Raw genomic sequence first — 27,453 nt, forward strand, 5'->3', positions numbered from 1 at the left:
AACTTTGGTGTTCATCAAACAGTGTCATGGAAGACACTATTCACCTGTGACTATTTAACAACACCCTCAAAGGGCCTGCATTAAAATGGTACATAGGCCAACCCTTTAGATCACATGCGAACTTCAATTCCCTAGCCACAAAATTTCTTACATTCTTCTAGCTCCCAGTCCTTCAAGACTCAAGACTAGAGCTCATAACCCATTTCAAACAAACATATGCTACACAGATATTAGACCTCATCCACGAATGGAAGAAATGGCATAGATTGTGCAAGGCTCATTTGGAAGAAAAACTCCTCCTCAACTTGTTTTTAAGATCTCTCACATCATAAATCACAAAATATGTGGTGAATTCTTCCCCATAAAATGAGGAAGACCCTATCAGCAAAGTTGACCAATTAGAGCTCATATACAAACAATCTGGATACCTCTACCATGTCCTTCTAGATGCACCTTGCCTACAAACTTTTAAACTCGAGTTACCAGGCGCATCTAGTGCTGAAGATGGGTTGATTGGGACCATAGCCCAAAATCAACCAGGAAATATCTTTCAGTACTCTGGAAACATGTGCATTGTCTAACCATTTGGTACCATGCTTGCAGCACCTCTACCACAAAACATAGGATATTATCTCAGTCAACCTACCCCTCTACAGAAAGCTACTTTGTATGTTGTCCCATGCCCTCCCTTGCAGGGTAGCCAATACCCCCCCACGTAGGGTAGCCAATATCCTCCCACACAGGGAAATGCATATCCCCACAGGATTGCGGAAATATTTCCCACTTCCCATAACACATATGCTAACCAAGGATAGGGGAACTAGTATTTCGCTTTTCCAACACCTCAACAAACTAACCCACCAACACAAACTAATGTAGGGGATAATTTTGTGCGACCTTATCTCTCTCAACAACAACAATAATTTGAACAACTAAACATTGTTAACCCACCCAATGTTGTTAAGAAAAAAGGAAAGAACAAGCCAAAGGTAGAGCCTGGAAAAGGGGGAAATAATCAACAACAACCTCTGTGGGAACTGACTAGGGGCAACCCCAACCAGAATCCAAATCAGGAATAGACCAATAGTAACCCACAAAGGAAAAATAATAACCATGGTTTATAGAGGAATCATGCTTGTGTCACTTGCGGGAAATGCGATCATTACACCCATAATTTTCCTCAACTCCCTGAGTTGAAGAGGATCAAATATACTAGGGGGAAGGGGGGACAAAACCAACAAACTGTATTAATGAAAAATCCCTTCCCCGATGAGGGAGTGGTAAATACTCAATATGAAACCTCCCAAAAACATTATCAAAATCCTCTTAGAGGAAGTTCCCAGAGTAACTCAAGTCATGACATTTACACGGAAAGGGAAGACATTCTCCTACAGACGTGGAACCAGGATTACAAAACTCCACTAGAAATCAACCCTTCCACCTCAACCACCACAACACTTACAAGACCTTTGACAATCCCTCAACGTCCTATAGAAACCATCCCAAAAATGGTCAAAGGGAATTTGCGACAAACAATACATAACTCAAAGGTTTCTCATAGCTATAATATAGTTGATGGCTTGGCTCAATCTCCATTAGCTGTGCCACCATTGGAAGTCTTGCAAACTTCTCCAAACCAACAAGAAGCCTTAATTTCTACATTAGGTGCAATCGACCCTGTCGGTTCTTGTTTAATGTATTTGGACCTTGATAGCGCTACACCCACCACAAAGGCAGTGCCACTGTAGGTTGTGTAGACCTATGGAATTTGCGCATTATCAACATCATTGGGTTCTACAACGACAACAACCAAGTCATTTTATTTCTTGTCTACAAGCACAACTAGGCCTGACTGCACCATCACAGCCTCATGCAACCTAGCTCAACATTAGATGATATTTTTCATCCAAATTAAGATATCCTAGAGGCCATGATAGAACCTAAATATCCATGGGATGTTATGCATCACCATTCATTCTTTGTACCTGAAAAATCATTTTCACCTATTGATGCACATAGTCATGATATTTGCACAATAGAAACAAAGGACTTCCTGCCACTCCATCCCGACACTAAAGGAATTTGAGGAAGGGAATATTCCCAGTATCTCACCCACCGACAAGGTCGACAAATCCACCAAATGTTACATAGTATTTTGTCACAGTTCTATCCTGTATCCTGAAGCATCAAAATCACGAAAGATATCACTATATTAACCATGAAGCATATATAGATGCTTCCTTGAGGATCATCCGAATTGGATAATTATATTTGTTTTCATCCATATTGATGCATTCGGAGTGGAAAAAGTGGAGGAATCAGCTCACAAGACCGTTTTTATTGGCGAGAGCTAGTTTGGCAAAATAGGGTCTGAAACCTTCCAAGAGCGTTTCGAGGCATTAAACGACGTTTTTTGGGGTTAAAAAATTGTGTCCTACGTGAATCAACTTTTCATGCTATTATACACAGAGAAATCTTTCCAACGGTGCAAAAATCGCGTCAATTGGAGTCCATATGCAAAAGTTATGCCACCCAGAAGTTGACCTTCATGTTTTCACACTATAGTTCGGGAGGATGCCGCGTCATCCCCATTATTCATGAAAAATGGGCTAGCCACGTGTTTGTGATGTAAAATGATCTAGAAGAGTATATTTTGTAACTCTAGTTAAGAGTTGATGTAGTCAAAATTAACCACTAGCAGTCTATCAGGCTGTGTTGTAACTGGGCCACTAGGTGGTAGAGGCATTCCATTCTTTTGAGAGAATTTTGTTCCATAGTTGAGAAAAGATAGCTAGGATAAATAGGAGGTAGAGAACACAGAGAGGATATGTGCATTGTATCAGTCCACGGGTCACACACATTACTTCTTTGTATATGCAACTATATTTTCAGACAGAGAAAGAGAGATAAGCAACCTCACCTTCCAGTTGGGTTTTCTCTCGAAATGGTTTCCAAAAGAGAATATCTTGTGTATTATGTGTGTGTGTGAGCTTATTTTCTCATTCTCTATTTTTTTGCTTGATTTAATTTTACATTCATGCACTAAATACAGTTAATTTTACAGATCTAGAAATTAAATGAAACTGTAATAGTGTAGAATCTTAGATTTTTAATATAATATTATCAGAGCCATTGTGACGAAATGTCCAGTGGAATATCCACAACAGTTTATGGATCATTTGGTATCAAATAAGTTTTATTTGGGTATTTTGTGGATATTACAAGGATCTATATTGGCATGGCCAAAAATCATAAAACCATAATCATGGGCGATGAATCTATAAACGAACCTTTTGATTCTGCAGAGGTGAGGTTTTCATGGCTCGAAAAACAAGTCACAGATATAAACCGCAATGTAAACCTCATCATGACAGCCCTACGAAATAATCTGGGGATATTTGGATAAGAAGGGGGTTCGAATGAAGAGGATAAATCAAAAGGGGGATTAGGAGATTGGGAAGACATAGATAACTAGATGAAGAAAGAACCCGAAAAAGATCAACCCAGTTTGAGTGTCATGAACCAATCCCTATTTAAAATGGAAGAAAAAGGAAATATCAAGCCATAACATGGTGAGATTGATGCTCTGAAGCTGAAACACTAGTTGCAACAACTGGATGTTTATTTCAGTGTCCATCATATCGAGGAAGGGTAGAAGATCTCATTCGCGCAACTGAAATTGGAGAGTCATGCACTGACTTGGTGGGAGAGCCACACGCAAAACCTGAGCTTGGAGGGAGAACCTCCAGTGACTAAGTGGGAGGATTTCAAAACCCTCATTAATTCATAGCTTTATCTCATTGGGTACATGGAAGACCAACTGAACTGGTGGCATTACTTCAGGAAAAATTCAGGCGAAAGTGTGTAAGAGTACACCACATAATTCAAAAACATGGCTATAATGTTGGGTATCTCTCCAAAGAACCCAAATGTACTCCTCAAGTATTTGGGGGCTATGCACTGCCATCTTCATGAGAAAATGATGTTGTTCAAGCCCAAAGCAGTGCACGAGTCTTGTGTGCAAGCACAGTACCTGCAAAACATAGGCCTGAAAAGAGCACAATCATGTGGATCAAAGCAAAAGGAGCAACAAGATGCTTCTAAGGAGAGGAAGAAGAAGCAAAAAGGGGGAAAAGATAAAACGATGACAACCACAACACACCGGTACAAAGATCCTAGTAGCCACTGCAACATTGATGGCCATACAGAAGAGAAGTGCTAGAAATTGCATCCAGAGCTAAACCTGAAGAAAAAGAAGAAAGATAATAAGAAGAAAAATCTCATGGCCACTGATTCGAGCAACCAAGTTGAAAGAAACTCAGACGTGGATGAGAAGATCGTTTGTACATCAGTGCAGAAGGAGGTGAATCTGAGTAGCCTTCAACAACAAGAAGAGAAAGAAATGACCAAACTCTTCCATGTAAAGATACAGGTCAAGAAGACAAATGTTGATGCTCTATTCAACTCAGGATCGCAGGAAAATATCATTGCAAAAGATATTGTCAAGAAGTTGGGGCTGGAAGTTCGTGATCATCCAAACCCATATCCACTAGGATGGGTACATAAGGATGTAGAGCTGAAGGTAACAAAACAATGTAAAATTAGATTTGCTATCAGTGTTGATTTTATTGATGATGTAGATCTAGATGTGGTCTCCCTTGATGTATGTGGAGTCATGTTTGGGAGCCCATACATGTACATGCGTGATGCAATATTAATGAGGAGAGCTAACCAGTATTGGCTCATCAAGGATCAAAAATCTTTCTTCATCAACGCGCACAAGGGCAAGTCGAAAATTTCACTAGTAAGTGCCAACCAACCCAAGAAATTGATCAGTTCCAGCAAGAAGTATGTTTTATTGTTTTTAAGGGAAAATAAGTCTGTAGAGGAGTCAATACGAGGCAAGGCATCCCTAGAGGGGTGTACTAAGAAACAATTTTTTTTTGGAGGATTTGTTATAGGCATACATGGACCTGTTTCGAGAGCCTAAAGGGCTACCCCGTAGGACAGAAGTAGACCATGAGATCTAGCTATTGCCAGAATCCCCACTACTAAATATGGGGTTGTATAGGTAGTCTATTATAGAAGCAAGTGAGGTGAAGAAATGGTTGCAGTAGCTACTGGAACATGGTGTCATTTGACTGAGTACATCACCATGTTGGTCACCCATCATCATTATTCCAAAGAAGGATGGGACTTGGCAGATGTGGATAGATTGCGGGGCGTTAAATAAAATCATGCTCAAGAATAGATACCCCCTGCCTAGGATAGATGATCTGTCAAATCAGTCGCAGCAAGAAAATTATTTCACCACGCTAGACTTGAAGTCTGGATATTACTAGGTTCGAGTCAAAGAAGAAGAGACATGGAAGACCGCCTTCAAGACCAGGCAAGGTTTGTATGAGTGGCTAGTTATGCCATTTGGACTATGTCATGCACCAACTACATTTATGAGATTAATGAATGATGTACTGTGCCATTTTTTAGATTCATTTGTTATTGTCTATTTGGATGATATATTGGTATATAGTGCTTCCTGGGAGGAGCATATTTCACATTTGACGCAGGTGCTGGAAACATTGAAGAAGCACCAGCTACTAGAAAATTTCAAGAAGTGTGAGTTTGTGCAATAGTCCTTGGTGTATTTGGGATATGTGATTGGTGGAGGAGAATTGAAGTTAGATCCTTCCAAGATGGAGGCCATCATGAAATGACTAGCACCTACTAATGTTACGGAGGTTAGGAGTTTCATTGGAGCAACACAGTACCTGAAAAAATTCATAGCATCGTTTTTAGTGGTAGCAGCATCGCTCCATGCCATAATAGAAAGTGGAAAGAGTTTCTAGTGGGGAAAAGGGCAACAAAAGGCTTTGGATGATTTAAAGAAGATTAGTGAAGCACTAGTTTAGGAATTACCAAACTTGCAATGACCATTTGAAGTGGAGATAGATGTGAGTGGGTATGCTATGGGAGTTGTCTTGATGCAAGGAGGAAGGCTCATTTGCCACCATTCTGAAGTATTTCATGGCGTAGTTCTTAAATGACCTACTTGCAACAAGGAGATCTATGCCATGGTGAAAGCTATGAAGAAGTGGAAGAATTATCTGATGGGAAAGGAGACAATAATCCACACATATCACCAGCTGTTACAGTACCTGCAGACCCAAAATAAGCTATGACAAACTAGGCATTACAAGTGGATGGGGTTTTACAATAGTTTCATTTGGTGATCAAGTATAAGAAGGGCATCACAAACAAGTTGGCCGATATTATTTCAAGGCCACCCACATCAAAGATTACATATTTGGAGACTCTTATGCAAATGGAGCCATTCACCCATGATGCATACAGAGAGGCATATTTAGAAGATGAGGACTTCAAGGAGGTGTATCAGCAGTTGCAGAGTCAGAGTCATGTGCACGATGGCAACAACACCATTGACTACCATCTCCAGGATGGGTTACTCTACAGGCTGGATAAGCTATGTGTTCCTAAAGGTGAGCGTTTGCAACTGATTAGAGAGGCTCACACCTCCAAGGTTGCAAGGCACTTTGGTGTAGGGAAGACCGTGGATAACTTGCAGAGGTATGTGTATTGGCCCAAGATGCAAGAACAGGTAGTTAGGTTCATAAGAGGATGCATTCTTTGTTGTACCGGTATGCCTAGCAATAGAGAATAGGGTCTATATCATCCATTACCTGTACCTACTCATCCTTGGGAAAGAATTTCCATGGACTTTGTGGGAGGTTTACCGACAACCAGGAAGGGACATGACTACCTGTTCATGGTAGTTGACAGGTTCAACAAGATGTGTGTTCTGATGCCCTGTAAAAAGACCATCAATGGACAAGAAGCAGCAAACTTGTTCTTTAGATAGTTCTGGGTACACTTTTGGATACCACGGAGCATCATTTCAGATAGGGATATAAGATTTCTCAGTGAATTCTAGACTACATTATGGGAGAAGATGGACACGAATATGAAGATATCTACAACATTTTATCCACAAACAGATGGGTAGACAGAAGTAGTCAATAGGACTTTGGTGCAGCTTTTGAGGGGTTACAACGAGAAGCATTCAAAGACCTGGGATGAAAATCTGGTATATATACAACATTCTTATAATAGACAAGTCCACACTTCTACATGAAAGTTCCTAATTGAAATGTGTTTTGGATATTTTCCATCATTGCCTTTGGATATTACATATGGGAAGCAAGGAGGAGTGAAGGAAGACATTACATGAGATGCTTTGAGGGCAGAAAAATTTATAGAGAATATCAGGAAAACTCATCTACAAGTACAAGAAACACTTCAGAAGTCACAGGTGAAGTATAAGGCTAGACATGATCAACATAGAATAGAGAAATCATTCAAGGTGGGTTACAGTTGAACAAGGAGAGGCTATAGGGGCCTGATAAGAAAATCAAGGCTCTAAGGTATGGTCCCTTTGAGATACTGGAAAAAGGTGGGTGATAATTCCTATCGACTTAGTTTACCACCATATATGCACATTTACTTAGTTGTAAATGTGAAGAATTTGATACTCTATGAGCCTTCCATGCTAGATCAGGAAGAGGAACAATTCCTACCTTCTATGGAGGATTTGGCACCATACGCTTAGGCAGAGTTAACAAAAGATACAGTTTTGCAGAAGAGGTCCAGAACTACAAGATAAGGGCAACAAGACCTTTCGCAGATTGGGTTGAAGGGACAACTTCCAGGAAAAGCTAAATGGTACACCAGAGAGAAAGTGGAGGAAAAATTTCCTCACCTCATTCAATAAAATATTTTGGGGACCAAAAGCCTCCCAAAATGGGGAGGTGTGATCTGAATTGGATCATTATATTGTTTTTCATCCATCTTGATGCATTTGGAGTGGAAAAAGTGGAGGAATCAACTCACAGGGCCATTTTTATTAGCGGGATCCAATTTGGCAAAACAGGGTCTGAAACCTTCTAGGAGCAATATGAGGCATCAAATGACGTTTTTTGGGGGGTAAAACTTTTCCTATTATGTGCAACACCTTTCCATTGTATTCTACACATAGAGAGCTTTCTAACGACGCGAGAATCATGTCAATCATATTCCATATGAAAAGTTATGCCACTCAGAAGTTGACCTTCCTATTTTCACACCTATAGCTCGAGAGGATGTCGCGTCAGCCTCATTATTCATGGAAAAGGGGATAGCCACATATTTGTGATGTAAAAGACAAGAATATTATATTTTGTAACTCTATTTAAGAGTTGATGTAGTCAAAATTAACTACTAGTAGGCTATCGGGTTGTGTTGTAACTGGGCAACTAGGAGGTAGAGGCATTCACTTATTTCGAGAGAATTTTGTTCCATAGTTGAGCAAAGATAGCTAGGAGACATAGGAGAAAGAGCACACAGAGAGGATCTATGCATTGTAGCAGCCCATGGGCCACATACATTACTTCTTTTTATTTGCAGCCATATTTCCAAACAGAGAAAAAGAGCGAAGTGGCCTCACCTTCCAATTGGGTTTTCCATCGAAAGGGTTTCTCAGAGAGAATATCTTGTGTATTATGTGTGTGTGATATTATTTTGCCGTTCTCTACTTTTCTTATTGATTTAATTTTACATGCATGCACTAATTACAGTTAATTTTACAGATCTAGAAATTAAATGAAATCGTAATAGTGTAGAATCTCATATTTTTAATATAATATTATCAGATCCATTGTGATGAACTATCCAGTGGAATATCCACAACATTTTACATATTAGAAGAATGGAATAAAAGTTTCCCTGAAAGAGTTCCTGAGAAAACTTGTCAAAAACCTATTTTTTAGGATCATAGCATTTTGCAACAGTGGTGACCCGTGCTACTAGCTTATTGCACTCTTCTAACTTAGCACTGCCAGTGTGACTTTTATAGGAAAATCTGCGTTGAACCTCTTCAGGAAGTTTTTCCTAAAGTGGAGGAGAAGCTTCTCTTAGTAGAAGCCTCGAGAACGACGAGTTGGTTACAGGTGAATAACAATTAGAGTGAGACCTCCCACTCTTGGTTGCTGATCCTACTCTCATGGATATTCCCCTTGAGTTGTGGAACCTCTCCCTCCTTTTATGGATCCTTAACTCCCTCTCCTTCCCTATAAATGAAATCCCTACTATCCATAATTGGTTGGTCATTTCTTGGTTGCATTGTTATGCTGAAACTATGCCTAAATTTTGTCCATTTTGCTAAGGAGAAGGAATGCTTGAAGGTGTTGGCTAGGAATTGGGAACTCATCCAAAGTAGACTTCAAACATCAAGGCTTAAGTGGTTGTATGCTTCCCTCATTTTCTATTAATAAATACATCATGTGTTTACTTTCCATAAGTGTGTAAATCATTACTCATTTAGTATGATACTCCTTGATCTATCATATAGTTTATGTTAGAATGAATTATGCTATGTATGCCTTTTTTTTTATCTTCCTTGCGGGTACTCATCCACAATGGCATAAAGAGGATTGAACTTGGAAGCGATAAGATTGAAGATGACATCAACGAGCATTTAGCATCAAAGTGAGGTAGGTCATCTATCCTACTTTGTATTTTCTGATATAAACTAGGAAAGTTTGCACATGTTTGTCTAGTTTGTTGCTAGATCTTCTTATAGGACTAGAGAGATCGCTTCTGTCCGTAGAAGGGATTGTTTGCACAACACAAAACCAGGCATAGTTGTAGGAATCTCATTGGGGGAAAAATTTTCTCTCGAAGAAATTGGCTCCTACAAAGCCTTGTTACATGAATACATGGACATTTATGTGTGGCCATATTCTGAGATGCCTGGCATCAACCCTTCGATCATGGATCACCACACTGACACATGGCCCGAAGCTTACCGAGTTAGCCAAAAGAAACACCAGCTTCACTCGTTTAGAGAACCCATCAGGTGCGCCTTTTTGTGTTTTTGGTAAATCCTTCTTTCTAGTTTGAATATTTTTATAGAGGGATGTTTTCAATTGGGGTATTGGCTTTTGAAGTTTCAGGATATTAACACCTTCACAACAAGCCCATTCCCCTGACGGAAATTGATAGTTAATGTATCATTCTCCACTCAGCATGTTAGGCTTACTCCAAATCTTTTCATATCCCACCATAATTTCTCTAAAATAAACCATCAGGTTCACCATCTCGACCACACTTGCCATCACCTTCCACCTACACATGGTAAATGTCCACGAAGGTTAATAGAGCCCCACCTGCATGGATCACCCCAGTTCATCGTCCCCTTTAGACTATTGGTATCCATGTCCATTCCCCCTGACATGGGATCCAGTTTATGCACATGTATCAAAGGTCAACCTCATACTTCTCTTATTTCAATCTTTCTTACCTCCCCTACTCTCGGGTTGCCACCCTTGATCACAGATGGATTGAACCGCATGCACCATTTCATGCTACATTAGGCCTACCATCCACCCATATTATAGTATACCATCTGTGTCATTCCATTTGCCTCACCAACATCACACTGAGACCAATCAATGGGGCTCTCACCCTCAGCAAAAGATCCTAGCTGCATCATCATGCAAGTTGTTGTTTTCTTAGGGTACCCATCTGCGTGTTTATACATCCTAAGCCACCTTTGCATTCTTTTTTCAAGTGTACAATTTTTTTAGGAAAAGGGTTCCCACCCATATTTTCGCGTCTCATACTTTACGCCAGTCCCTAGTTTCCTTTGGTTGGAGCTCGTTGGTCACCACACCATTCATTGATCTTCATCACACCAATCAAAACATGCTTATACCTATCTTGTATGTCCTACTAACTCTAGGGACATTTCCCCCAGAAGAATTGTTTTAACTTCCACCACTCGCATTACAACTCCAACCTCGAGCAATGATTTGTATCCATTGATATTATTAGATTTCGTTATCATGCCTTGTTGACCCACCATATTACAGTCATCTTTATCCTTCATCTTGATTCCCCGAATCAACATTTCAGGTGGTTGGTGCTTCTTTCCTGTTGAATTCAACAACCATATTCCAAGACCGAAGCAACACCTTGGTTGCTTTCCCCTTATAGAATAACCTCAGGTGGCACAATGGGAATCACTATCGTCCATTGATGTCATCAATCTCCCTGAAATTCAACAACAACATAATATTTTCATGTTAGGGTAGTATCATATGTTGTGATCATTGCATTTATCTCATTTAGTCAAAGACCCATACATCATTTAACACCTCATTCAACAATTCTTATATTTCGATGCATGGGAGTTACCTAGAGTCGAAGAACTATGCATCCATGATCACCTCACTCAATCATGCTTCACTTTTTTATGCATGGGGGCATCTAGTTTAGGTTATCTGTCAAAAGAGCCCTTGAGGATGTCAACAATTATCATCATCAACCATCATCTTGTTAGTCACAACAACATTCAATTGATAGGAATACTTCCTGTATGATTGTAATAAATAGTCAGTAGTCATCATAATGAGAACGGGACATGCTTGCCTTGTATAGACACTTTTAACAACATTCTTTTAGAGCATGGTTACCTTTCATCTTCAGTCAAGGTGTTTTACCTACTCATCTATGTAGCAATTTATTTTCTCTCTCAAGAAGTTGATCAAAATCTTAGTCAGAATAGAAAAACATGATGTATTTAAGCTATATGTTTTCTCCTAACCTCATACATCAGGGGCGAATGTTAACACAGAAAAATCATACACACATTTTTACAATCTAGATGACACCCAGAGTCGTCCAGCAGAACATACAGGTGAAGGATTTCTAGCTAAAGAGATCATGAAAAATAAAAATCAAAACTTTTCAAAGGTATTAATTATAAAATTTACATGCGCCATCCATCCAAAGGCTGAAATTAGCGACCACGTGACTTTTCCTTCGATAGCTACACCATTAAAGGAAAATCTAACTCAGCAGTCTAGGACCAGTTCACCCACATGGAAGATGGGATTTCTTGACATGTTCCAATCAAGGACAGTTGATTTTGAGTTTCTCTGGAGATATGCAGCCCCCAAGGGATCCTCTGTCCTACTCATAAGTCATTTTCTCATTAATGGACCAAGAGAGGGAAGAGGGATTCAAAATTATATATAAATTGACCATTGGAAGACCAAAAACAAGGCAATGTTATGCTGGCAAAATTACTCTCTAGAAATCTTGCATTCCATTGTTGAGAAGAAGAAGTAGAGCATTGTTATGTTGACCAAATTTTTTCTCAGCAATCCAACATTCTAATGGGAAGATGATTTCACCATTGAGAGAGTCTTCATACTTCTTTGAGAGAGAGGAGAAGCTTGCAAAGAGATTGAGGAAAGGAACCTCCTTGTTGGGGATTTTTGAGCACCATAGCTCAAAGAATTCCCTCCAAGTGTTTTAGTATTCATCAATTGTATCTCTTCTACATTCAGCAGTCAATAAAGGGAGCCCTTTTCCATTACTTTGTTGACTTGTTTTCTTCATCAAGCATTGTCTATGTGTTTGTTTCTTATTTTTTAGTTTTCTATGTATGCATTTCCTTCACCATTTACAATGCTTTATTTACTCATGTTTGTCCATCAAAAAAATCAACTATCTGTGTTTTCTTTGCAGGGAACAACCAACTGCTAAGAAGGTGTCTTTTGGTACCCCATAACAACAAAAAAACTACCACACTCTTCATATATTTGGGCATTTCAAAACCACAAATTTACCAAACCAAGCGGGGAATCAATATCACAATGTTAGTTGCATAAATTTTGTCAAGAAACTCAAATTTTTATGTCAGAAACCCTCTAAATTAGTAGTCACCAAAAAACAACCAAAAATTTTTGAAACCTAAAAAAAGTATTAAGGCTTAAGAAACCCACGAAACTTAGTAAGACCCTCTAATACCCAAAAGATTTTTGTAGCCCATTGAACCCCTCTCCTACATACGTTTAATAATTCCTTGCTGACCCTTATCTCGGGGAATTGCTTGATACAAACCCTCCTCTTAAGAAAAAAATATATTCCCTAAAACCCTTGTACATGCAATGGATTTTTTTTTCTTCTTCTATAAATCAGTGGTAGGATTTTATATTACTTTGACCATATCAAAATACCTAATAGAAGTTGGTCTTCTAGACTAGAAAATAAACCAACTAGAAAATATAGATTGTTTGAATGTCTTCCTTAGATAACTTTACCCGTCAATTTTTTTTTTGTTTTTGTTTAAAGAAAAAAGCATTCTATGACTAGTAATATGAAAATCATGTCTCTTATAATTCAGCCTATCATAACTTGACATACAACTATGAAAAGAACTTGTCATATTCTCTCTATCATCTAATTCTAAAGACCCTAAAAACATATTATACATAAGAACTGAAACTATTTTATCCAAGACCTCATTCATTCACTTCCTATAAGTGGAGTAGTGGCACTTTAATGATGATAAATTATACAACATATTTGTCAAGACATCCTCCTATATGACACTGAGACATAGCTCTGTCATGTTCTTTTGTGGCTATGATGTCATGATCCACTATGTATTCTTCAACTCATTTTGTACACTTATATAGATTTTGGATTCGCATTATACTTGATCAGTGGACATGCTTTATTACTTCTGAGAATGGGTATGCTCACCTTAGACATGGATTTTCTTTTTTACTCCTTCCACATGTATTTGATTGGCCCGAATCTAGTGATCTCCTCCCAAGTTTTCAAATGGATCCTATGTATATACTTAATATATGTTTCCACCACCTCACATAGCTAAGAGGTTGGGGGATGTGGAAACAACCACTCTTCTAGATAGCCCATAGGGTCTCCAATTTTGAATGATAATCACTCTTCTAGATAGCCCGTAGGGTCTCCAGTTGTGGGAAAACCTAATGAGTTATATTGTGGTTTATTATATCCCTCGTCATGGCTCAATTCTATTATTATGATATTATATTCTAGGTTGTCTTACTTAAACACAATTGTTGGCCCTCCCTAATTACAATATGGGTGTCTTGTTAGCTCTCACCCTCGAGCTCTCACTAGGAATGTTTTTTCTATCCTGGCAAGAATTAGCGACTGTAGAAAGGAACAAACCTTCCACGTGGATTGGAGTTGTGGAAATGAAGGAAAATTCCATTTGATTAACTGAATAATAATCTTTGCCTGACCATTTCATTCCCCTTGTAGGCTTGACCTTACTAATGTAGCTTCCCAATACGGTTCCTCTTCAATGGAAGAAGATTGCTCATTCTAGTGTTGGATTCCTTCTGTATATTTTCTCCCAATACGCTCTAACTTAAGTAGCATCCGTAATCTGGTCTTTGTTTTCATTCCTGGACTCGGTTATGTTATTTCCTCACACAAAATTCTCTTTAGGTGCATTCCTCTTGGTACTCATATTGTTTTAGGGTCATAGAAGTCTCTCTTTGATATTGTCCCTTGGGCTATTGCCCTTTCCTATGTGTTTCTTCCAGTTGGATCTTTGTCACCCTCTTTGCACCCTCCTGAGTTAGATCACCCTCTTTGTTTGTTGTTTTTTATTCATCTCCTTCCCAAATCTTAGCCACCTTCAATGCCTAACTACTTGTATTTGACTCTACTCAATGTCGATTTTCCTCTCTACATTTGTCAACTTGTGCTTTTCCTCTCACGATCGTCTGCTTTCCTTTATTTCTTAGGTCCTCCACTAAGAAAGAGCCACTCAAGAAAACATGACACTAGTCCTCTTGCATGGAATGATGTACTACATAGGTTTAGGATGATACTTCACCCACAAAACCCACCATTAATCACAAAACAAGTAGAGGATGAGCCTCCCTCACATCTTGAAGTGAAAAATGTTTAAGAAGAAAAAGAGGGCTCCACAATACTGAAAATCCTGAAGTAACAATAGAAACATGCGTGGTCATTTCCTTCCCACTCACGTTGTCGTTTCCATCCCAACAAACATCCAAGTTGTTACCCCCCCATATCAATACTAGCGATAGTGAAAACAACTCCATGAAATAAGTTTGATTTGTTTGGGGAACCGTAGAATATATGTTTCAAGATTCCATTACTACAAGAAATAAGAGATGTGTCAAATTATGCTAAAATTGGTGATTTATGTCCTAAAAAACTTGGGAGAATTTATTTCCATGCATTCTAGAAATGATCCATATTCATAATTCTATCAAATCAAGGCTTTATACTCTTCCTTTCATGTCCTTTCCCAAATGCCATGACTAGATCTCAACCAAAATTTTAAATCAATGAAATTATTGTTTCCAATGCAGAAATGTGTTTGACACTATTAGATACCCTTACTAAAACCGAATAGTAATATTTTTTTAATGTTTTGTCAAAAAATATCAATTCTTCTACTAGTTAGCTTCATAGAGTTTCCAATTTTGTTTTCAATCTAATTTTCAGTTTTTTGCTTTCAACCTTGGCTTAAGCATTTTTTCAATACCATTTTATTGAATTTTTTATCTTTCTTCATTCAAAGAAACCCTTTACTTAGTTATAGATAGAGCTAACAAGGTAACAGTGGGTGGCATTTAAATTTGGTATTCAATTATAGAGATTGATCTTCTAGTTTAGTATCATGTGGTCTTCCTTCTTATGTATTCATTCGTTCTTAGATGTAGTGCCTACATGAAACTATTATAAGGTGTAGAGAGAAAACAAGGTTTGTTGTTGAACCATAGGGTTTTATATTTCATATCAAAGCTAAATTCCAATGATAAAGTTCACCCATAGGGTTTTAACCACGTCAAGAATACCGGTGTATTGATCTGTGATCTGCTCTTGAGCAGTGTCCTTTGGTGTTTTGTCTGAGGAACTTACCCTGTAAATTCCTACATATTTCATATCAAACCTAAATTCCAATGATAAAGGTCACCCATAGGGAGTCATAGTGGGAATTGAAGTTAAATGAGATGGATAAATGTCACCATTTCATACGTTATGTTTGGGTAAAATAGAATGATCATACTTTAACATGGTAATGCATTCTATGACTCGCATATTATTATGGCATGAGGTAATAATAGATTTCATTCATTATGCATGAGTTGAATCATATGGATAGTCTCTATTGATTATTTAATCAATTTTATCTTTTTTAAATATCCCTTTGAACTCATAAAATGTTACTATATCAAAGTTTAGTTGTACCTCAATGAAGTTGATTCCATAGTTAAATGAACATTCAATTATATCTTAATGTATTTTTATCTTTATCGATGTTTGTAGTTGTTATTTAGGTCAACAATATATTTATAAATTGATGAATTAATTTGATTATCCCACAGAAGAATGGCAAGTTTCAAATTTGTGTAGATTATTGTGAATTGAATAAAGCAACACAAAAAGACCATTTTCCTCTACCATTTATTCGTCAGATATGGCATACACTATCAAGGAAATTTTTTTCCTCTTTCCTTGATGTTTTTAGTAGGTATAATCATATTCATATCTATGTAGAGGACTAGGAGAAGGGGCTCTTCACCTAATGAAGGAGCACCGTCACATATCTCGTTCTTTCATTTGGCCTCTGCAACACACATGATTCCTTCCAACAAGAAATACTAAGCATATTTTCTCATTTGATTAATGATAACATTGAAATTTATATGGACGCTGCCACATCGTATGAGACTAAGTTCAATCCATCATTATTTAATTTGGATAAAACATTCCAACATTGTATAATGGCTAATCTTGCATCAGGTACAAAAAAGTGCCACATGATGATGACAAAAGGAGTAGTTTTGGGACATCTTGTCTCAACTACTAGTGTTTAGGTTGAATCAGCCAAGGTTCAAGTCATCTTGAGCCTACTTTCTCCCAAAAACATAGAAATATGTACACATATTTATGGGAAAAACTAGATATTACCATTGTTTCATTAAAAATGATTCTAAAATTGCACCCCCTTTATATGTGTTACTAGTGAAATATGCATCATTCTTATGGACTAATGATTATCAAGTTTCTTGTCAAAGTCAAAGACACTTGTGCCTATAGCTCTTGTGTGAAATGGACCTAATTGGGAATTTCCATTCCATATTGCCTCAGACACTTCTCACATTATTGTTGGAACCATGTTGGGACAAGAGGAAGGAAAGAAGTCATATGCCATCTATTATGCTAGGAAAAGATATTCACCATCAGAAATGAATTAAACTGTAACAGAAAAAAAAATTGTTGTTGTCATATTCACACTTAGCAAACTCAAGCATTATATAACCATCTACCCTACCTTTGTGTGTTCGAAACTAGGGTCACTTTTGAGGGGGGGATGAATCAATAGTGATAGAAAATACACAACATTAAAAAACTTTCGCCAATATATTAAAAAAACAATTACCCGACATATAAGCAGTAAATATGAACATACAAATTCATCAAGAATCAACACATAAGACCCATAACACATAAATCAATAATGCACAATGAGACACAAATCACATCACATAGGGTCCCTAGATTCTAGTTGGAAAACCCAAATAAGAAAAACCATTTTGTTGTTGGTCTCTTTTATTAATTCTTCAGTCAATTCGAATTACATCATTCAGCTAGCCTCTACTAGCTAGGAGCCATAAATAATTCTACAATTTGTTGGCCAGCACTGGATAGGAAGCCCAAACTCCCATAAACTATGCAGACCACCACGTGCTAAATGCCACCACCTTCACTAGTTTTCCATCCACCACTAGAAGGAAGCCTCTACTCCCTGAGCAAATTTTCCAACCTCTAATGGAACGATCCACCATCCCTATCTAATTCAACCACCACCAAATGAAGGCGACAACCTCCTTAATCTCTCTAGTGCCACATTTTAAAATGTTTCAAGCTGGACCCCAAATACAAAATCAACTGAAAACATATCACAACAATACCAATCCTCTTTAAACAAATCTCTACTCTCACATCAACTCAACAACAAGAATTTTATGAATATACATAAAATCCTCAACAATACATCAGCATCATCATAATACCAATCAACTCTACCCTATCACAAATGCAAAATTCTCTTACAATATGAATCCTCGTTGTGAATACTCAAAATCGTACATCTCACTGAAAGTTCTCAAAAAAGACTTCGGCATGAAAACATCTAATAATATCATAAGAATAATCATTTCTACAACAACCATAGACTCAAAAAAAAACTATACTCTATCAACCAACATGTAGAACAATCACTGAAACAAGCCACCTGCAATAAGAAACTATTATCTATTAATCTTTGCCTATACTTGATCTGCTACAAGTCTGCATAATTCTCACTATCTCCCTACAATCACAATAATTTGGTGGCTCTTTGTCTCTCTACAATCGTTTTCATGATCTTTTCAATCTAATCAGGTAGACATCATTGAAACAAGACACCTCTTTGTCGTGACCTCTGCAATTAGGTATAGATTGCCCTATCCTCTTCCTTTCACTAACAGGAGAATGCATTCCTCCATCAACAACCTCTTCTAGCCAAACCTTAGATATCTAAATTTAATCTAATGTACTAGAGTAATCCAAGTAAATTATCAATTGTGACTACATCAAACCTTCTCTTGATTACCATAGGCAAAACATTGGTTTTCTAGAGGTTGTATTCTGTTTTCTCACCATATAGATGATAACACATCTTTTCCCTTTAGGAAAAGTGTTGAATGGAGGGGTAACATAGGTTTCATATGAAAAAATTGAGTTACTAATGCATGAGCCCCTTCTATTACCTATGTTACCTTGAATTTAGCCCCTTTTCTGCCCAAAATCTTAATTGCAAGTATCTCCAAGGCATGTTAGACCTCCTGGAATATCTTTAGATTTTGTCCAAAACTATTGAAATCCTATGAAAGCATTAAGAGAACCAACATAAGGCACTAACATATCTACATTAGCTAGGATCAAGAGAGCCTAGATTACCAAAAATCTTAGCATGGATCACGAGAACCTAGTTGGCCAAGTACTTCTGCATCAATACAATGTTGACTCATCTCTAGTACAACAAAAAATATCATCATCATAAGGGCCACCATAAGTAGGTTGACATCAATTCCAACAAACAAACATTCCATCATGCCAACATACTCCCCCTTTTGCATTGATGGCAACCTCCTACGAACACCATATCATTTTCCTCTTTCTCTCTCCCCCTTTGAAATCAATGGAAAAGGGTAACAATCTGAAGATTGGACCAACATTCTATGACTCGATTGTAAAAACATCTTATTAGAAACCAATCATGTTAACATCATGGAATTTTGACACAGAATATGTTCCTCTTGAAGATGTACTAGGAGCTGCAAATATCTCATATGATTTGTTATGCAAACATTTCTACCACTACCATTTCCTCCTTGCCACATGTAAGAGGCTACTCCAAGAGTAACTATTGACTCCATAATCACCAATGACCAAATAATTACATGAAATTATAGGGCTATGATTTGATTTATAGTTCTATATCATAATAAATACAAATTTACAACAATGACTCCATTAGCCCAGACATGGATGCAATAATACTAAAGGCTCTCTTCACTGCATGAAAACACTATGATCACTCTCTCTTCTATGAATGTAAGCACTAAGACCAATCAACCAATGAACCAAATGATAAACAATAATGAGACAAGGCTATAACGCTAAAATTACAATCTTATAACAACGCATACAATTGCCCATACATGGTTGAAATATTATAACCCTCATTAATCTCTACAAATTCACTATTAGCAGTAGAAACCATGTTCAACATCAAGGAATAAACATATGTAAATCAAAAAGAGTACAAACAACCCTCACAAATCCAACCACTCAATCCTTGTCATCAACAACAGATTTCAACACTAATGAATTGCATCATCAATAGTTATAAACGTTAAAATCATAAGGCCATAAAAATATGTTGCAGTAGCATCTCTCCATCAACACATGACAATGTCCAATAATATACCATTAGCCACCCTCCTGCAATCAATCACATAACATAGATCCATCTCCATATTGATAACATACAAAAACATAAACTTCAGTTGTGAAAAGAATGCAACACAACATAGCATCATTAACAATAGATGCAACCAAAATCAACAACAAAAACCATGCAACCATACTTCCGAAGCATAACCTCTAGGCATAAAAGTATTCACAACTTCATCTTATGTAGCCATCAGGATTAGTGAATAATCTAAAATACAAACCCCAACCACACTCTCTTGATATAAAATCAGCATCAACCTACACATGTATCAATCCTCAGTGTAAGGTCATCATAAGAAAGATTAAAACATAGACACTTCAATGCTTAGACCTTGACTCAACTATGCATGGCATGACATAATACATTACAGTTATAAGACAACTAGTCCTCATGACAATAAAATATTATAAATCAAATAACAGAGCAATGTAACACATAAAATAATGCAGAAACAAAAAATATAGAAAATCATAAAACAAGAGAGACACAACTAGATGTGGTTCACCCAATTTGGGCTACATCCATGGAGAAATAACCAGTCCTTCCTTTTATATTATCTATCAAACTAAAGGGATACATCCTATAGAAAATTTGCTATAACTTCCTCTACACTCTCACACGGTCTCCTCTCTTTTTCTCACACAAAATCATGGTTAGCCACAATAAAATTACCTCATATAAACCAAGGGTTTCCTTCTAAGGAAAAAAACCCTAAATTAACATAACTTCTAATGTCATACCTTTTTCCTAATGAACTAACTATATTGATGACAAAATTACAATATTTTACAAGGAAAGTTTTATCCAATTTTTTTCCTTCAGGGGCATTGTCCCTGAACACCATCTAGAGGTGGGGCTCCAAAGAATTGTTTCCACCCCCCGTTGGACCCCCCTAGTGGAGATAGTTGGGGGAATATCCCCCAACACGCCCCCCGTCGGGGATGGGATCCAAACAAAACTAAAATAATATATCTGAATCAAGAAGTTAAGCAAGCTCCATGCCCAACCAAAGATTGGTTTTCCAAACAATGGGGTTTTTCCGGTGTCATTTGTCAAAAACAGGTGTGTTACTTATGTGATTGGTTTCTTGTGTACTCCACTAGAAGTTTTATTTGATGAATAGTTTTGTTCATGTTTTTATTCATTAATTCTAGTTGATAAATTAATTTTGACATTTATATGTAATCAGAATAATTAACTAGGTTCATAACACCTTCTAGGTATCAAAACTTTCGCATAGTATTAGAGCTATCTATAACGGAAGTACACCAAGCACTCAAAATCCCAAAATTGGCTTTGCAAACAAAATACAACTCAACAAGAGGAAGTGAAAAGAAAATCTAGGGCTATAGTTTAATGGATAGAAAAACCAAGAGGAAGTGAAATTGATAAACAACAAGAGGAATTGAAAAGAAAATCTAGGGCTATAGTTTAATGGATAGAAAAACCAAGCATAAACAATGAATTATAATGGATAAAAACCCTAACCCTAAGTCAAGGTGAAGAAGAGAAAATAATGGAAACAAAAGAGATTTCTCTTAATATAATAAGATGAACATGTCCAAAACACTAAACTAGACCTCTCAAGTCCAAATTTACACAACCGCAATGAACCAAAAATAAGAATGCCACTAAAAACAAACAAACTCAAGCAAAACCCTACAATGGAAACACCAAAATTAGAGAATAAATAAGATCTACTTCAAGAAAAAATCTCTAATGTAGATTTTAAAAAAATCTGAATTGATATAATCATAGGGATCACATATCTAAAATATTACAACAAGATATGAAGGAAAATCCCTCGAAAAAAAAAGCAAAACAACTTGAAAAGAAGCCCTTAAATGAGAAAGAAACTTGATCTAAGTCAAAGCAATAGTTCTCAATAAGATTTGAGATAGATCTTTACTGAAAAAAATAGAGGCAACACAAAAATAAAAACTCAAAACAAGTCCTAAGAGAACAACCCTACAAAAATCAAATTATAGGTATGGATGTTGACTAAATAGTGGCTAAACAATGAAACACAAATCACATCACATAGGGACACTAGATTTTAGGTGGAAATCCCAATTCACAAAAACCATTGTATTGTTGTTTCTCTTATTTTATTAATTATTCTGTCAATTTTATTTACATCATTCATCTAGCCTCTACTAGCTAGGAGCCACAAAGAATTCTACAATTTGTTGGCCACCACTAGATAGGAAGCCCAACTGCCATAAACTATGCAGACCACTACCTGCTGAAGCCCACCACCTTCACTAGTTTCCAATCACCACTAGAAGGAATTATCTACTCCCTTAGAAAATTCTCTAGCCTATAATGGAAGGATACACCACCACTATATTGTTCAACCACCACCGAATGAAGGCCATAACCTCCTTAATCTCTCTAGTTCTACATTTCAAAATGTTTGAAGTTGGACCCTAAATACAAAATCAACTGAAAACATATCACTACAATACCAATCCTCTTGAAACAAATCTATGCTCTCACATCAACTCAACAACAAGCATTTTATGGATATACACAACATCCTCAATAATACATCAACATCATCATAATACCAATAAATTCTACCCCATCACAAACGCAAAATTATCTTACGATATGAATCCTTATTGTAAATACTCAAAAGCATACACCCCACTGGAATCTCTCACAAAATACTTAGCCATGCAAACATTTACTAGTATGATAATCATAACCATTTCTACAACAACCATACACTCAAAGAAAAACCATACTTTGTCAATCAACATGTAGAACAATCACTGAAACATGCCACCTGTAATAAGAAACTATTAGCTATTAATCTTTTCCCATACATGATTTGCTACAAGTCTGCATAATTCTCTCGATCTCCCTGCAATCACAATAATTTGTTGGCACTTTGTCTCTCTACAATCTCTTTCATGATCTTTGTAATCTAATCAGGTAGGCATCACTGAAAAAAGACACCTCCCTATCATGACCTCTGCAATCAGGTACGCATCACCCTGTCCTCTTCCTCTCACTAAAAGGAGAATGTGTTCCTCCATCAACAACCTCTTCTATCCAAAACTTAGATATATAAATGCAATCTAATGTACTAGATTAATCCAAGTAAATGATCAACTATGAATAAATCAACCACTACATCAAACCTTATTTTGATTACCATAGGCAAAACATTGGTTTTCTAGAGGTTTTATTCCATTTTCTGACCCTATAGATGATAACACATCTTTTGCTTTTAGGAAAAGTGTTTGATGGAGGGGTAACATATGTTTCATATGAAAAAATTGAGTTACTAATGCATGATTAGCTTCTATTACCTATGTTACCCTAAATTTAGCCCCTTTTCTACCCAAAACCTTAATTGCAAGTATCTTGAAGGCATGTTGGACCTCGTGCAATATCTTCAGATCTTGTCCAAACCTATGGAACTCCTATAAAGTATTAAGAGAACCAAAATAATTCACCAAAATATCTACATTAGCTAGGATCAAGAGAGCATATATGACCAAACATCTTAAGATGGATCACGAGAACCTAGTTGGCCAAGTAATTTTGTGTCAATACAATGATGACTCTTCTCTAGTACAACAAAAAATGTCAACATCATAAGAGAAACCATAAGTAGGTCAACATCAATTCCAACAAACAAACATTTTGTCATGCGAACATGCTTCCCCTTTTCGCATTGGTGGAAACCTCCTACAAACACCATATCATTTGCCTCTTTCTCTCTCCCCCTTTGACATCAGTGGCAAAGGGTAACAATCTGAAGATTGGACCAACATTCTATGACTCACTTGCAAAAAACTATGATTAACAACCAATCACGTTAACATCATGGAAATTTGACACTGAATATGTACTAAGAGCTGCAAATATCTCATATACAATACAAACCTCAGCCACACTCTCTTGATACAAAATCAACATCAACCTACACATGTAGAAATCCTCAATGTAATGTCCTCATAAGAAAGATTAAAACATAGACACCTCAATGCTCAGACCTTGACTCAAATGTGCATGGCATGACGCAATAAATTATAGTTACAAGACAACTAGTTGTCGTGACAATGCAATATTATAAATTAAATAACAACGCAATGTAACACATAAAATAATGCAGAAATAAAGCAAGACAGACACACACACACACACATATGTGTGTGTGTGTGCGCGCGCGTGTGTGTGGTTCACCCAATTTGGGCTACATCCATGGAGAAATAACCAATCCTTCCTTTTATATTATCTAGAAAACTAAAGGGATACAACCTATAGCAAATTCGCTATAACTTCCTCTACACTCTCACACGGTCTCCTCTCTTTTTCTCACACAAATAATTTATAATTTAGTTAATTTGTATGATTTTACGTAATTTAATAACGTGAAATGTATCACAAATAAATGTTTGAATGTTTTATAATTTAGTTAATTTGTATGATTTTACGTAATTTAATAACATGAAATGTATCACAAATAAATGTTTGAATGTTTATAATAAATACTTTTTTTTTTATCGTAAATTTATATTGATATTGTTTTAGTGTTTACTAACTATTTAATCTATATAGGTAAATTAATTGTTATTAAAAAATCATAAACACTTAACTAAAAAATTAAAAAACATCAAAATAATTTAACAAAAATTATAACTATGATTAATGAAAAAGAATTTGAGTTATATGAATTTATTTGACTGAAAATGTAGACGATATAACCAATAAAAAATTCCTTTTCGAGAGAGAACTCCTCTAGTAACCCTTACGGGAATGGATCTCCTCTCCTCCTGTGTGCATCTCTTCCCTTGCTCCAGGAATTTCTCATTTACCCCTCCTCTGGGATTCACCTCCTCTAGGGATTTGCAAATTACTTGTTTAGGTGGGGAATGTTTGTAATGAAGGTCTATAACAAGGGCACGTTTATTTGCTAGAATGAAACAAAATATTGCAATTTAGGAAATTCAAAAACCTGTGGATAGGAATGGCTTAGCACCAATGACCTCATCCCTTTGAATTCGATATAAGGTTGCAAAGTCTCTCAATTCTAACCGGTACATTTCAAAATTTCCTCCACTATTTTATTTGTGGCTCCTTTTCTCTAACTCGAAAAAATGGAATCCAACACGGATGCTGCTCAAATGAATATCAATGAGGATAGTTGGGTTATTCAAATTAACAAATATCTCAATGCATTACAAGAAGAAGAGGAGGACAATGTGAAAGTGCTTTTTGTTTCGGTGTTTACTTTGGAAAAAGAGTGATTGGCAGACATTCAAAGCTTCTATCACAACTTCATCGACTATAAGGAAGAAACCTTGGCATGGATCATGGCTCTAAACACCGTTTTCCTTCTTGAGTGTTTGCAGTTTTATGTCAAAAATCTTGACCAAAGCTTCTATTTTGACGTCAAATCATTGGGATGTGTCTTAGATTTGACTGGCACCAATGCCTTATACAACTCTATTCTCATAGATTTAACGATGCTAGAAAATAAGATGCCTCTTTTCCTAATGAAAAGTATTTTTGAGTTGGAGTTGGGTTTTGTAGCCAAGGTAGAGGAAAGGCTCTCTAGCCTTGTGTCTAATGGTTCAAGAACTATCACCTTTCAATTTCAATTTTCCAAAGAGTGGAAATCTTTGTATCAAGGAAAGGCAACACATGTTGGAGGTGTTGTACCACTGTATCGTCCCTTGTTCCGACAACCATATTCCAATTCAATTTGATGAAGGAAAGGATGCTCCTTATCCAATAGACATGTCAGTTACTACTCCAACTCTAATTGAGGAAAAAGATGATTTGTTTGATCTAGCACACAATTCAACTGTTAAATAAATCTTCAATATTCTCTGACAAACTCTCACCTCTATGAACTTTGGCGTCACTCAATTTCTCACGATGTTACTTCAATGAGCGTTGAACTAGAAGCCTTCACAATTTGTGTTGAAGTTTCCATTTCTTCTTATACTAAGTATGTTTAAAAGGCTTAAAAAATATGTAGTCACAATCGAGGAAGAATCCTCTGTTAAGATCATACAACCCTCTCCACATGAACTGAATATTCCTTCAATGGCTGATTTACATTTAGCAGGAGTGAAATTCTCTCTACTGATGGAAATCTCAATGCACTACAATATGAAAAGAAAACGACCATGCTTTACCTCCCCTCAGTAAAGTTTGATAGTAACACAGAGGTAATCTTGAGAAATCTGGTGGCATTCGAAGCCTCTGGTGACTTGAGTTGTTGCAGACAATTGTTACGATAATGAACTTACTATAATCGCCTATGATGATTTGACGATGGGAATCTTTTTAATCGTTTAACACGTCATATCAAAAACACAAGACAATACACCATGACACATAGGGGAGTTCATTTCAGAGAGAAATTCCTTACAGTATAAAAAATGCCTTGTAATTTCACATCATAAAAAGTGCATCCTAATTGTTAGATTCTAAATTCATGAAGTGTGAGACGTCAACTGCAATGAATTGAAATCCAACATGATATAAAGTAATAAACTCTTTAATCTATTCAATTATATCTTTTATTAAATGATATAAACTAGCAAACTCTTTAATCTATGTTATTTCACGTCCAACAGAGAAATATACTTGCATATCACTCATACGCTAGTTGTTATCAAGGGTTATGGATGCTACGAGAAAGAGAGCCTTGTCTTGAAGGGAACAACCTTGGAAGACATGAAGTTGATACAGAAGTTGCAACAATATTCCAAAAGTATGGTAAGTAGTAGGTCAAGACATGATGCAATGTGCGGTTTCCAAGATTCCAAGCAGCCTTGTTTATAACTTGGGGATTGGGTTCTTATGCCTTCCATATTCGTTGTAAGGGTCAATTGTCAATTTTTTATATGATAACTTTAGTCTTGATGGATCATTTTTGTCCATGAATGTGGGGTTTTTGAATATTGGAACACTTCAAGTCTCAGTGTTTGTTAGTTTTTGCCCTCTCCTGGGCTCTAGTCTTTTGGTATATCTGGAATATTGTAACAACCCTCGTGAAAATTCCATGTAATGAAAGAAAATAAAATCAAAATAATAACCACGGATGATGGGACACTTATTCCCAAGCTGAATGCTGGGCAGAATCCTAGTGATGGGGATCACTTGTGATTGTTTATGGCTAAGGAAATTCACAAAGGCAATGGCTAAGGCTTTTGAAAGGGAAAATGGCATTTTTGGCACATTTATTTATGAAAATAATGGAAATTAGGAGAAAAAGGAGGTGAAAGGTCACAAGTTGCATGTGAGGAGGAAAATAACGGAAAATGAAGAAAACATAGACCTCATTCATAAAAAGGCTTCTGAGGATCAACTAGTAACCTTTTGTCAGTTCAATTTTGGAGCTCTCTCATTATTCTCTCTCTCTCACTCATACTCTTGGAGCACTCTTGGTGCATGTGGCATACTAGGATACTTGGATTGGTGGATGTGAAAAATAGGAGAGCGCAATGAGGCATCGGGATCAATAGTTACATCAAAGTTTCTTG

This window comes from Pinus tabuliformis, chromosome 6 (assembly GCF_031772625.1).
Source record: "Pinus tabuliformis cultivar Carrire ecotype Pingquan chromosome 6, CPIR1, whole genome shotgun sequence".
Lineage (NCBI taxonomy): Eukaryota > Viridiplantae > Streptophyta > Pinopsida > Pinales > Pinaceae > Pinus > Pinus tabuliformis.